The sequence below is a fragment of the Macaca fascicularis genome, chromosome 18 (assembly GCF_037993035.2).
Source record: "Macaca fascicularis isolate 582-1 chromosome 18, T2T-MFA8v1.1".
Taxonomy (NCBI): Eukaryota; Metazoa; Chordata; class Mammalia; order Primates; family Cercopithecidae; genus Macaca; species Macaca fascicularis.
In genome coordinates, this window is record NC_088392.1 from 18,958,200 (window position 1) to 18,972,708 (window position 14,509).

A 14,509-nucleotide genomic window follows, 5' to 3' on the forward strand; every position below is an offset into this window, starting at 1 on the left:
TTCCTATCTAAGGGGTCTGGGGGAGTCATGCCCTACAAATCATAAATTCTCATCAGATAGGTTTTATTTAACTCTATATATCATGATTTACTTTCCACCCTGACTCTGGCATAATATTATAAGGCAAAGAAGAAAATCAAAATATTTTACCCCAAAACACGTTTCTTTGCCATATTTTGAAATGGCCCTGCAAAGCTGTTCTTTGTGGAGGAAAATTTGCATCTGTAAAGAATCCCTGTTAACATAGTGAGGTACTTTTCTTCCAGACCCTCTCAATCCTAAAGAGATTAACTAAGATCTGAATGGGAAACATTTGTCACTTACTGTCTCTATGGGCAGCTGCTATAAGACTTCAAAAGAACTGTGGTCTCCACAATCTTGATCTTAACCTGAACATTCCCTTTCTATCTATCTCAGGTCTTTAGACAAACTCAGCCAATTGTCAACCAGAAAATGTTTAAATTCACCTATAGCCTGGAAGCCCCTGCTTTGAGTTGTTCCTCCTTTCTGGACCAATATTTCTTAAATGTATTTGATTGATGTCTCACGCCTCCCTAAATGTATAAAACCAAGCTGCACCCCAACCACCTTGGACACATGTTCTCAGGACCTCCTGAGGGCTGTGTCATGGGCCATAGTCACTCATATCTGGCTCAGAATAAATCCCTTCAAATATTTTACAGAGTTCGACTCTTTTCGTCCACAGTTGTATTGTCTGATTCCTCCATTAGAATATAAGTTCTGTTAGGGTAGGAATTTGGGGGTGTTTTCTCTATCCTAACCCTAGGACTAGGTTCCCAGTACGTAGTCCATACTCAGTGAATATTTGTTGTATGAATTCACGAATATTTGGATCTTTATCTCGGTACCCAGTGCTGGGGTCCCATCTTGATGGCCCATCCTTCAAGACCTGGGATGCAGCCTTGATTCCCTCTCCCTCTCCCACACATGGGCAGTGCCCAGTCTGCAGGCCGATGCCAGATTCTCCGACCATGCTGCCTGCTTGCTCACAGCTCTAAACACTGCCTGGTCCTAACGGCCTTGATCCTGGAATTTCTCACTGAAGACTCTGCTTGGACATGTTGTTGCCTGTTCCTCCTCTGACTCAAACTGTTCTTGCCCGCCCCAGTGTTGGCCTACAACCAGCCTTAAGAACTGGCCTATCCCAGTCTGCCCCAGTTAATTAACCTTCTCTGTGTGACAGCTTTACAAGACTGGACAGAAGGCAGAACACCCATGATGCTCTGTGAATTAAAATCCCAGCCAGTGGCAGCGAAAGACTAAGGATGGGGGTAGTTTTTCCACATCATGGTGAATGCTTGACTCCCCCAAATAATTGTTTCAAAAGCAGCTGAATAAAAGAGCTGAAAAATTTTGGAACAATTACTGATCCCTGAAATTAGCTTCTGAAGAGTAGTCTTTAAAGTCACTCTTGTATAATCATAACATTTCTAGGCTGAACTTTCCTAGTAAAATCTTGGGATGTTATAACTTACCTTCCTCATTCCAACTCCTTGCCAACGTCAGAGTTTTCAAGACCCTCCTTAACTTCTCCTTAAAGTGAATTTCTGGAGCTGGGCATGGTGGCTCATGCCTGCAATTCCAGCACTTTGGGAGGATGAGGCAGGAAGATAGCTTGAGGCCAGGATCAAGACCAAACCAGAGCAACAAAGAGAGACCCCTATCTCTACAAAAATAAAAAAATACAAAAATTAGCTGGGCGTGGTGGTACTCTTGTAGTCTCCCAGTTACTTGGGAGGCTGAGGCAGGAGGAAGCTTAAGCCTAGGAGATCGAGGTTGTGGTGAACCAGGATTTTGGTCACCACACTCCAGCCTGGGCAACACAGTGAGACCCTGTCTCAAAAAAAAAAAAAAAAAAAGAATTCTCCTTCCTGCCCTGAAGTTGAGGCTTAAAATAAAGACTCTCGAAGTCTTCTACTTCAAGATTACCTTAGGCTTCTAAAACGTGGATACAGCTTTCACTCTTTTCAGGTGTACGATAGAGGTTTTAGCTTGGTCAAACAAAGGGATAAGGATCAGTCAGAAGACCATAGAAGGCAACGTTTTAATTGGGATTCCAGGGACAACTGATACCCATGCAGCTTTATCTGTTTCTAGATGACCAGTTTTATGTATGTGCTTAAGGACAGCACTTTTGGAAACCCGATCAACAGATCGTAATTGTGGGACATGACAAGGGTGCTTTGAGTACATTGAGAGTTTTATGGTAGGTTACCTAGATTCTCCATTGGTTTATAGGGCTTCCTCTGAAAAAACAAAAAGCAAACAAACAAAAAATCCCGGGCGCGGTGGCTCATCCCTGTAATCCCAGCACTTTGGGAGGCGGAGGCGGGCAGATCACCTGAGGTCAGGAGTTCCAGACCAGCCTGGCCAACATGGCGAAACTCCATCTCTACCAAAAATACAAAAATTAGCCGGGCGAGGTGGTGCGGGCCTGTAATCCCAGCTACTCGGGAAGCTGAAGCAGGAGAATCGCTTGAACCTGGGAGTCGGAGGTTTCAGTGAACTGAGATCCCGCCTCTGCACTCCAGCCTGGGTGACAGAACGAGAGAACGTCTCAAAAAAATAAAAATAAAAATAAAAATAAGAAAAAAAAAAAAGAAATCTTGGCAGAAGCTTTTCAGTAAGCTACTTGGGGGAGTGAAACTGGGAGCTCTTTCCTTGCGGATACTACCGTAAGACAAAGATGGCTCCACTCCAGCAGTGGGGAAAGGCGGTAAGTACCGCCGGAATCCGTGGGGATCACACACAGCTGAGCCCTGCTTCTGGGGACCGGGAACGTCCGCAGGCTGAACTTCATCTGAGCTCTAGAAGCGAGTTTTAGGTTTTCATTCTGCAGGGAAATCCTTTAAAAAGGCACCAAAGGGTACGGAACCATCTTCTACCAAGGACCTTTCTCCTCCATTCTCCTACTTCGCAGTTAACTCAAGAGGCGGGAGATTTTCTCCGGGGAACAAGACATTCTAAGCACCTTCCTAGGTCGAAGTTAGGTTTTAAGGTGTGGAATAGGGTGGGCCCCGAGGTTCCGTGGGGTTCGCGCTTCCATATAACCCCTAGGACTTGCATCTCCTTACTCCCCTGCTTCTTGTCCCCCATTTGAGGGATTCAAATAGTAGGGTGTCCGTTCGGGCCTCTTTGGAAAGCGGGGCCCCACCCTGGCTGGACTACGTGAACTTTTAGGGGCAACCAAAAAGTATCTTCGGTGACGAGGATGCAGGGCAGCTTCTGGAAACCTGATGATCTCAGCTCCTCCCTCTCGCTGTTCGGGTCCTAGGCACAGGCTGGGCACCCCCCAACCCGCCCACCGCGGCCCTGGGCCCCCACCCCGACCCCGCCCCTCCTCCCAGCCGCCCCGGCCTGCTTTCACACCTGCCGCCAGCTCGGGTCCCGCTTTTGCACCGTAGAGAGACGGCGTCGAGATCCCGGCCTAGGGTGGGCACCAGGTGCAAAGCCGAGGGAGCGCGCAAGAGAGGGCCGGCAGCCCCTCACCCCGGGGGAGGTGGGCGATTCGGGACTGAAGGACAGACGTCCCTGGCCCGCCGGGCTGGGGGCGGGGAGGAGGGGGTGGAGCCGCCGGGGAGGGCGGTGCCGCGGGGAGCGGAGCCCAGCCTCTCCCCCCACCCGCTTTGGTGCCGGAGTCTCAGTGACAAAAAGCTCCCGCTCGGTGCCCAGCGCCTGGCGGCGGTGTCCGACCGCGAACGCAGAGGGCGGCCACGCAGGTGGGGGTGTAGCCCGAAGGGCCGGGCCAGGAGCTGGGGCTGCAGGCTCCGCCGCTGCGCTGTCAGCGCCTGCCCCGTGGCTCTCGGCTGGAGGAGCGGCGGCCGCCTGCCCGGGGCGCGCGTCTGGCTGAGAGGGGCTGGCGCGTCGGGACCACCTGCCGATGCTGTCGCCGCCGCCGCCGCCTCTGTAGCGAGCGCCCAAGCCCGCCGCGGAGAAAGGTCGGTGAGTTTCGGTTTGTTTCTTTGCCCGCTCCGGGTCGGGGGCGGACAGAGGGGCGCGCGGGGATGTCTGCGCCCCTACGGCTGCCGCGCCGGAGCCGGGAAAGCGGGAAAGGGCAGCTGCCGCCTGCTGTAACTGGGGGGATCTTCTGGACGGCGGATGGGGTGGCGGGGCCGCAGGGGTCCCGGGGAGAGGAGCGCGGGGTCTGGCGGGGCGCGCGGGAGGTGGTCCCGGGAGTTGCGTGTCTCCCGAGCGCTGGCGGAGTTGAGCGGGCGGCCGCGGCGGAGAGCGGCGCTGTCGGCTGCTCGGCCGAGTCCTCGGATGCCCCCTGGAGCTCCGGTCCGAGGGAGCTCGCCTCGTGCCCGCGCCGCGCGCGCCCCTGGGTGTGCACGTGCGCGCGCGCTTGTCCCAGCTTCGCCCCCGGCCCGCACACACCCCGGCTCGTCGCCTCTCGGTCCCCTTGTCTCGCGCCTTCTCCACCCCTAGAAGTTGCCCCGGGGCCCCTCCCGGAAGGAGAAGACGCTGTGACGGGCAGATGTTGGGGGTCTTTTGTGCAGACACATTCGCCGGGGGCGCTTGCTCCTGGAAGGACAGCGGCAGGACAAAGCCAGCTGGACTCGTGGGGCGCTGCTCGGAAGCGGCGGTCTCCAATCCCGCCTGGGGTGGGGGCATGGCTTGGGGAGCGCTGCGCGGGTCTGGAGAGAGTAGAGAAATCGCCAAAACAGAGTGACGGTGACTTGATGAGGTAGCGGACAGGGGCAAACGAAAGAAAGATGCTCCGGATTGCCGCGCTGTGTGTCTGTCTGCGCGGATAACTAGGCGCCCCGCATTCCCACATGACCGGGTTACCTAGTAGATTTTGCTAGTGTGTATTTGCCCCAAGATGTTATTCTCCACCCGCTCCGATTTCTTTTTCCTAGGGCTTACTGTTGCTAGTAGACGCTCTGCCACCAGAGGGGAACTCGTGGGCGGGGGAGACTGCGGAGGAGAAGGGAGGTGGTTATTTATCCTATAGAGACAATTAGGAGCCGTGACGCCCCCTTCTCGGCCGCCAGCCCTCCACACCTCAACCGCCTTGCTCCACCTCCCCAGTGTACCCGCTCCAGCCCCGCCGGCCCGGGAGGGCGCTTGGATTTCCTTCTCTGAGGCGCGTATCTAACCCTTCCTGCATGTATTTCACTGCAGGCTGAAGAAAGCTCAGTCTCAATTGTGTTTCCTGCCTGTCAGCCTCTTGCCTCCTAAACGCGTACCATTTCCACTTGATGTCATCATGCAGAAGGGGGTGAAAGAGACTCGGTGACAGATTCAGGTAACCCCCCACGATCTGGGTAGCCGCTTGGGTGTCTCTGGGTCATTTGGGCCGACAGTGCTGGCACAGGGCTGTTTGGGTGGTTTCTGCATCAGCATCGTTCCTATCTGTGAGAAGGTGTGGGGGCTGCTAAAACTCCAGGTTCAGAGAAAGAAATTGCAAATGACTTTATACCTTCCCTTTGAAGAAGCCATTGGAGGGAGGTGCAGGGTGAATTTGGGATTGTAGAAATCCCACCTGGTTTCCTTTGATGGGAATTTTGATATAATTAATACACAGGCGGTTGTATCTGAATGTGAGGTTTCCATAGATGCCTGCTTTCTTATCTGTAGTAATATATTTAGGCTTCAGTCTAGAGGTGGGGTATCCTTTGTTGAAAAGGTGTCATTGGAAGGCTGATTGTACTTTCTCCCAGTGCTTTAATTGAGCACTGGTCAAATGAGGTGACCTTCTTATGAAATACTTTCTCCTGTTCCTTCATTGTAATAGTGTTTGTAATATTAAGAGAGACACCCTAGCAGTGAGTACTGGGAGGTGGAAGGAAGGGCCGTTGGGGGCAGCAGAAAGAGAACAGAGAAAACAGCTTGAGTGAAGTTTCCATTTAGATAGCCATGAACCTCTCATCTGTATTTTATCTTTAGGTTATTGGGGCTTTTCCAAAAACTCTGGCCTGTTCTTTTCTTTCCAAGGATAGTTCTGTTTTGATGTCAGCCTAACCGGATCTGGGGTTATCTTGGTAAGAGTGCAATGAAAAAACATAACCTTCAGACTTAGCAGGATACTCCGGCATTAGCATTTTCTCCTAGAGGGCAGAGTCATGCGCATCCTACACTAGTAGCAGGGAATAAGGATGGTTATGGAAATGGGCTTTCGATTTTTCTTGTAGGAAGACAGATTGCTGAGGGCCAAAGGCTCCCGGTCTACTCTCTTTTACACTGCAGTAGCACCTTGGTATCTGTGACAGATTCTCTCTTCACCATTTTCCTCCAGATCCCTTGAAAAATGAAGTTAAAAACTTGAAAGATTTATTATTCACCTCTAATGTAGTTTTGTTTTGGAAGGTGACTTTAAAACCATAGGTGACACTAGCATTTATCCTTCTACTACAAGCATTCAGGAGTCACTAGTAAAAGTAGTTGGGTTATCTAGTCCCAGGTGAAACAAAGGCCAGTGCTTTGCAAAGATCAGATGAGTAATATGGTGCTAAGCTAGAGGTATTTTTGACAAGTAATTTTTATGTCAGCAATAGTACAGGGTGTGTACTGTGTTGCTGCAAGAAGAAAACACATGTGATGGCATAATAAGGAATGTAATAATGCAATAGAAACAAGGGTGTGGTTTTCTTTTTTAATAGAATAAACACTTCACACACAAAATTCCATATGACAAAACAGTAGCCTGCGCATGTAAATGCACGTCCAAGAACAAAGATAGCCACAGTGCAGTGTTAGGTTTCATTGTGGTTTTAAATTGTGTACAGTGATAAATCATAATAAAGTGTCCATTGATGCTTATTATTATTTTTTTTTATAAGAAGGAGGCTCCCCACCCTCAGATGTGTTTAGCTTTAGGCTGGAGGATCCCTAGACACTATTAGACTGATCTTTGCCTCCAATGCCTGCTTCCTTTCTACAATGCTCATTTATTCATTTAGCAGATGTTTATTGGCACCTGATAGATAATGGACTCTGTGATAGGTAATGGACTCAAGGGGTTGGGATTGGGTGTAGGGGGAGACACAAAATTCAACTCCCTATAGGAAGACCTGATTCTAATTAACTTCGATGGAACCTCAAGAATGGTAGGATTGGACTTCTGGGGAGATAAAATATGGTCATCCACCCTTGACTTTAATGCCTTTTTCACTGAGGAGCTCACTGCTTCATAAATGGCTGTTCCTGTTGTCAGAAGGTGGCCTTTTCATTGTAGTCTTTTTAGCTGAATTCCATACAGTTCAATCCTTACATTGTTGAGGGTCATTCTGGTTTCATTTCTGATTTCCTTAGAGTTGTTTGAACCCACGTATACTGTCAGCAACCTCTGCTTTTCAAGATAGTGTTCCGTTCCTGATGAAGCTGAATTTTGAAACAAATGCTGTTTTTCCGTATTATCTGATTTAGAAAACAGATTGATGGGATGCTTTTGCAGATTTTTCTCTTTTTTAAACAGTGACGTACCAGCAAGATAGGTGAGGTTGTGCTGCAGTAACAAATACCTCCAAGTCTCCATGGTTAAATAGTTTCTTTCCTTCCCGTGCTGCATCCAGTGTGGTTGGCAGGTGGACCCTGCTCATCGTAGTCACTCAAGGAGTCAAACTGATGGAGTCTTGGTCTTGATGTGAGCTTGCAAGATCATTGCAGCATTGGGAAGAAAATGCTGCAGGGTCTTGCTCTAGCAATTATGTGATCTCACCCAGAGGTGAGTTCCATCACTTTGGCCAGAACTTGGCATATGACCCTATTTAATCCCAATTCAATATTTCTTGTGCTGAAAAAGGGAGAAGTAGATATGGGTGAGTAGCACTAGTGACTTCCACAGTGATCTGGTCTAGGTGAGGTTAGAAAGTGTGTCCTACGGGACCTAGCTCAGTGCTTGGTAGGTATTGGATGTCACAAGAGTATTGACTGAATCAACAACCTGTAATTTACAACCTGTATATTTACTATTCCAACCTGTAATTTACTAATATATGGTCCGACCCCAACCTGTAATGTACTACTAATATGTTGATATATTATTTACTAACATGGTTGTATACCGGTCATCAAATAAAATAATTATAATCCTCTCTTTGCCTATTTCAAGTGCATGTTTACTCTGAAGTGAAAGGCCATTAGATATTTTCAAGGCTGATTCACAAGGAGGTTGTGAGCTTAGCATTATGTAATAGAGAGGCGTTACTTACACACTTTCTCTGCCTCACCATCTGCCTCTTGTTTAAGGCTTCCTGAGTTTGTTTGGAACAGCCCAGGGTAGAAAGAGAGTGGCAATGGGCCTAGGACCACCCAGGAGGTAGCCTCCTGCAGCAGAGACCACAGGGCAACAGATAAGATCTAAAGGGGGCAGGAATGTGTTTAGGGTAAGCTTGGGTCACCCTTTTGTTACTTTGATGTTTACAAAAAGAAATTTGGACAAGAGGCTTTTTCTGGTTACAGGACTAGCAGAACACCCAGAGAGTTAGGGGACATTTGTGCTTCCATCAGCAACTGTATTGACTAGGAGGGTGGTGAGTTTTAAAGCCTTCCTTACCTCACTCTCCCTAAAAAGAGTTGGATGCTATGGAATAGGCATTGCAAGGTGCTCTGGATTCAGCAGTTGGTGGCTTGCAGAGATTTTGCTTGGGGAAGAGCTTTTCACTTATACATCTTTGTTCACATTGTGATAACTGCATGCACGGATGAGCATTTTTAAGATTTGATAAATACCTTAAGCATAAGCATAGAATTTAACAAAATGATATTGCTTTTGGTTCAGTACTCACCTTGGCAAAGTCATTTTTATAAAGATAGCTCTCCAAATAAGGAAGTGGTATGGTAAACTATGTTAGTCTCCAAGTCACAGTGACTGAGGGACTGAGGGGATATCAGTATCAACCTAGGGAGGTTGAGACCACCCAGCTTCATTCAAGTGATAAGATGTAGCACCCAGAGGGTTTCTGAATTGGGAGATGAGCAGCTGGGAGACCAGCAGGAAAAACCAGATATAGACCATCCAAAAACCCATTCAGGGTGCCTGGGGTTGGGCTGAGGGCCAGGCACAGACTGAGGGAGAAGGAAAATGAAGCCCTGAGGGATAGTCTTGAACTATATTTGGGAAGCCCCAAAAGGCATTTCTATATTTTCTCTGGCCTCTGCATCCCTACCACTTTAATTTCATACCCAAGTCAGCTGGTCAGGTAGAGGACACTTGTGGCGTGAAAGTGGTTTCTGGCACTGCCGATTGTGACGTCATGGAAACCGGAAAGGAAGAAGGCGTTGGTTTTCCTGCTCCTTTCCCCATGGCTTCGAGAGTTACACTGTGTGATCCTGCAGTCTGACTCCATGATTGAAATCACAACTGGGATAAAGTTGGTAGAGATGCTTCTTAATTTACAGTGGGGCTACATCCTCATAAGTTAAAATAAGTTAAAAACATTGTAAATGGAAAATGCATTTAATACACCTAACCTACTGACATCACAGCTCAGCCTAGCCTACCTTAACTGTGCCCAGAACATGCACATTAGCCTACAATGGGGGCAAAATCTAACAAAAAGCCTATTTTGTGTTAAAGCATCAAATATCTCATGTAGTTTATTGAAAGTGAAAAACAGATTGGTTGTATAGGCACTCAAAGTATGGTTTCTACTGAAAGTGTATTGTTTTCACACCATTGTAAAGTCAAAAAATCAAAAGTCATAGGTGAAACAGTTGTAAGTAGAGAACCATCTGTGTTTGTTAAATGCTTAAGGATTTTCTATTTCTAATTGACTCACTGTCATTGTAGGATTTAAAGAGGGAGGCCTCAAATAGTGTATCTGTGACCTGCATCTCCTTTGGGTGGTTCTTGACATCCATGATTTCTTGGCCTAGATCATGTTTGGCTGCTGAGGCCTGGACTATGTTCTTCGTGGAGTTGTGAGGGGGCTGCTTGTGATCTCCTGGGAGTGGAGAGGATGCCTTACTTACCCCTTGATGTATTAATGCCTGCATAAATAAAACTCGTTGCAAACATCCTGCATGATGAAACTTACTCAAACATCACATAGACTTCCTGGGTACCTGCCTTCCATGCAAAGGAGGGGTTGAGCGGATGAAGATGTGCTGCTGGTGGGAGCAAAGTTATGGGGAAGTGGAATCTCCAAATGCTGTGTTCTGTGCTTGCATTTTCTCTTTCTACAACCTCCTCTCTCCTGCCACTGTCGCATTCCCACCTACCAAGGAAGTGTAACCTTCCCGGCTCAGTTCTGATGTAGACATCCAGATAATCACACTTAGTGCACTCCTCACTGAGGTTTGACAAGAATTGATGAGATTTTGGTGAAAACTTTGACAGGTACTATGGAAATAGGGAATACTCTTCTTCTTCTTCTTCTTCTTTTTTTTTTTTTTTTTTGAGATGGAGTCTTGCTCTGTCACCCAGGCTAGAGTGCAGTGGGGCATGATCTCAGTTCACTGTAACCTCTGCCTCTGGGTTCAAACAATTCTCCTGCCTCAGCCTCCCAAGTAGCTGGGATTACTGGGATAATTGGTTTCTATCTTTAGTAGAGACAGGGTTTCACCATGTTGGCCAGGCTGGTCTTGAACTCCTGACCTTGTGATCCACCTGCCTTGGCCTCCCAAAATGTTGGGATTACAGGCGTGAGACACTGCGCCTAGCCAGGAGCATTCTTCTTAATATTGCTGTTCTGCTCCTTAGCAGATTTACTGTTCCCCCTTAGTGACAGTTCCCACTGCCGCATCTTAGTCAAGAACCTTGTTTCTCTCTGGGCTATAACAGTGGTCTTGCTCACTTTCTGACTTTCCCACCCTCACTCCAGTTTGGAAAATGCTGCCACTCTTAGACCACTAGGCCATTAATCCTTCATCCCCTCACTTAATAACTTTTCGTTGCTCTTGTGGGAGGAAGCTCATACTGTTCAGTCTTGCTTTTCAAGTTTCCGCAGGTTGACCCCAAACTTCCTTTCCAACCTTGACTTTTGCTCTGCCTGACTTTAAAACTGATCATTAGCTGGGATGGTTAATCCACTGTTGCCCAAAATGTTTTTCATCGCCTCTTTCTTATTCTAGCACATTCTGTGGCCTAAAATGTCCTCTTCCTTCCTCTGCCTCTATCCTATCGTTAAGGCCTCAGTTCAGCTCTGAACTCTTCTGAAAAATTTAACTTGATCACGTTAGCCTTTAGCAATTCTTTATAATCCAAAGTTCCCTGGCAAAATTGCCTCCATGTCTCATTTCATTCAACATTCATTCATTCATTCTACAAAGGGCACTTGTCATAGATTATCTTCTATTATCACCTAAGATTGAAGTGTCTTTTTCTTTCTGTTTAATTGCAAAGAATAGAAATTCACTCAAGCTAGTTTGCATAAAGGGAGGTAAATTGAAAAGATATCCCCGGATGTCTTGTCATCAAGCCACATTTCCTAAGAGTTCCGGTGAATGGGACCCTTCCAGTTATCGCTCACCCTGGACCTGCTTAGCTGCAGGAGAGGGTTGGGGCACAGTTCCTTCCAAGAAGACCTGTGGCTGGCTGATGTAGCAATTGTGACCTGCAATTAGCCTACAATGGGGGCAAAATCATGTAACAAAAAGCCTATTTTGTATTAAAGCATCAAATATCTTTTGTAGTTTATTAACACTGTATTGAAGGTGAAAAACAGATTGGTGGTATAGGCACTCAAGGAGATCTCAGTTCTCTTGCAAGCTCCTTAAAGATGACTGGATGAGGCGTTACACTATTGTGTATCTAACAATGTTTGTACACAGGAAGGGCTCAATAAACAAATCATTGGTGACTCTTTGACAACACAGAAAATGATTTTGACTTACAGTGATTTAAAGGAATTTTAGACCCTTTAGCTTGAAGTCTCAAAGGAAGTTAAGAGAGAAACTTATTTTTAAGAGCTTCCCCTACTTGCATTCATAACGATTAAATGTTGAATCAAATTAGAATGACCAGGCTGCAGTGAGTATACCAATGTTTGGGAGGTGAATGAGGGTCATCATTCTAACAAAATTAGTTGTTATTCCAAGTCTGTTTTTCAACTTCCATTTGCCTCCTACTTTGCCCACACACACACACACAAAAAAACCTCTCATTGGTGACATATAACAGCAGCTTCAGGACTTTACAGCCCACCAGGCCACCCCACAATCTAAAAGGGCAGGCATTGATGTCTGGATTTGCAATGACTGGGTGTAATTGCCCACGGCTGATCACCCCATCTCCCTTTATAATTAAGGCTTCAATGCCTTTGTGATATACATCTGTTTTTCCTCTCTTCTTTTGATTGTGGAATACTCATTGACATGATAGAAACTCTTCTTTGATACTCGAAATGCTTGATCATTATGAGAGTGTTATTATGAAAGAGGGAAATAAGTTCAGCTGCTTGAAGAAAATGACCAAAAATACATTAATATTAAAAATAATACTCTCAGCTGGGCGTGGTGGCTCATGCCTATAATCCCAGCACTTTGGGAGGCCGAGGCAGGTGGATCACTTGAGGTCAGGAGTTTGAGACCAGCCTGGCCAACATGGTGAAACCCCATCTCTACTAAAAATACAAAAATTATCCAGGCATGGTGGTGTGCACCTGTAATCCCAGCTACTTGGGAGGCTGAGCCAGGAGAATTGCTTAAACCTGGGAGGCAGAAGTTGCAGTGAGTTGAGATCATGCCACTGCACTCCAGCGTGGGGGACAGAGCGAGACTTCATCTCCAAAAAACAAAACAAAACAAAACGAACAAACAAACAAAAAACACTCTCAGTTTGAAGGGTAGTGAATGGGGTTGAGATAAATGTCTCAGGAACCAAGTATTTGTTGTGATATTCTTTTGTACTTGTGTTGCTCTGGGGTAGGTTTGCAAATTGCTTCCTCAAAGATTAATAATATGAGATTAGAAGTGGTTGGTGAGCACGTGGACAAATTTGTGTACTTTGGAGAATTTACTGCTTTGTTGCATGAGACATAGGATTACTGCTGTTTTAAGTGAGTAATAGTTAATTCAGCCATGCAGTTAAAGAGGCGTCCTTAACTGGGATAAATACTTCTACATCCGCTCCCACTCCTTCGCACTGGTACTTCAGAAACTGAAGGTACAGATCCATCTATTCACCTGTGGTGGTGTGTAAAGTGTCATTTGAAACCCCGAGCATCAGGGATTTAAACCACTTATTGGGCAAACAATTGCATTCATTAAATGTATTTGAATGGCTGGGCGTGGTGGCTCACACCTGTAATCTCCACACTTTGGGAGGCCAAGGCGGGCGGATCACCTGAAGTCAGGAGTTCAAGACTAACCTGGCCAATATGGTGAAAACCTGTCTCTATTAAAAAATACAAATTAGCCAGGCATGGTGGCGGGCACCTGTAATCCTAACTACTCTGGAGGCTGAGGCAGGGAGAATTGCTTGAACCTGGGAGGTGGAGGTTGCAGTGAGCTGAGATCGTACCAATGCACTCTAGCCGAGGCGACAGAATGAGACTCTGTCTCAAAAAAAAGAAAAAAAAAATAATGTTGAATGCCTATGTTTTTCCATGCATAATTCTAACAAAAATCCCTGCCTTCTAGCGTCCTGTATGTATTTAACTCATAATTAAGTTGGTTTTTCTGTTTTTTTTTTTTTTTTTTTGTAATGGCAAAGCTAAAAGGGTAGAGAATAAAAGAAATGTATCTGATATTCTCTCAATTCTTGATACCTTAGCATATGTGCCTGCCTTACATGGCTCTAATTCAGGTAAGTAATTATGAACTGGAATTTTAAAAAGTAAGATGGGTTTGGGTTTAAATTTCACGTCTGCCGTGTGACCTGAGTGCACAAGGTCTGACTGAGCTTTGTTCTTCAGCTGCAAAATGGGGGAGAAGCAACCTCATTAAGTTCGTGTGAGAAAAGGAGAGACTTACATATAAATGCTTAATGTGTTGTCCTCCACAATGTAAGACTAAATAAATGGCAGCTGTTGCTAACGTCATTACACCCAGCATCTACCATCCACCAATCATTGGGCTCCGTTCTGGCAATATCGGGATGAATAGGCATGGTCTCACCTGAAGAAGCTCTTAAGCTAGCCAAGGAGGTAAGGACATCCAAATAACTACAGCCTCCAGCGTTTACATGGGAGTTTCTTTTGCATGTCATTATTATCAGAGTCTTTCGGTTGGAAAGTCTTTGTAAAGCTTTAAGTGGGTCTGAGTTTAAAATGATAGGCCTTCTCAGGAGGAAGCGGGAAAAAGCTGGAAGCAACTGGAGGAGAGGAGTCTGAGAAGGGGTTCTGAGCTAGCCCATAGGCAACCTGGGCCTTCCTTAAGGGAGACGAGTCGCCTTTCTCCTGTGGCTTCACTCTTCCCAAGTGAAATGAAGGACATCTTCTTTCCCAGGGTCTGCTTTCTTGGAAACAGAGTGACTCCCAGATTTGCCCATGACTAAGAGCATACCTGGGTCATGGAACTTTCCATTTTAAAACAGTCCCAGAAAAATTGGGATGAGCTGGTCACCCTCCAGTCTTGTTCTGTGATTGTCGTTTGGCATCCTGAA

At 46.5% G+C, this 14,509-nt stretch overlaps 1 protein-coding gene across 14 annotated transcripts in view; it reads left to right on the forward strand.

Moving 5' to 3' along the window:
• The first annotated feature begins 3,698 nt into the window (after positions 1-3,698).
• The window catches only part of RNF152 (ring finger protein 152), an 86,258-nt gene continuing 75,447 nt past the window's right edge, over positions 3,699-14,509 (forward strand). For 5 of the 14 annotated variants that reach the window (XM_074022524.1, XM_065533680.2, XM_074022530.1 and 2 more), the window contains exons 1-2: positions 3,699-3,963; positions 5,146-5,269. The gene's annotated coding sequence lies outside the window, so the exon portion shown is untranslated. The remainder of the gene's footprint in view (positions 3,964-5,145; positions 5,270-14,509) is intronic. The other 9 variants (XM_065533678.2, XM_074022527.1, XM_074022526.1 and 6 more) reach the window with 3 other exon arrangements.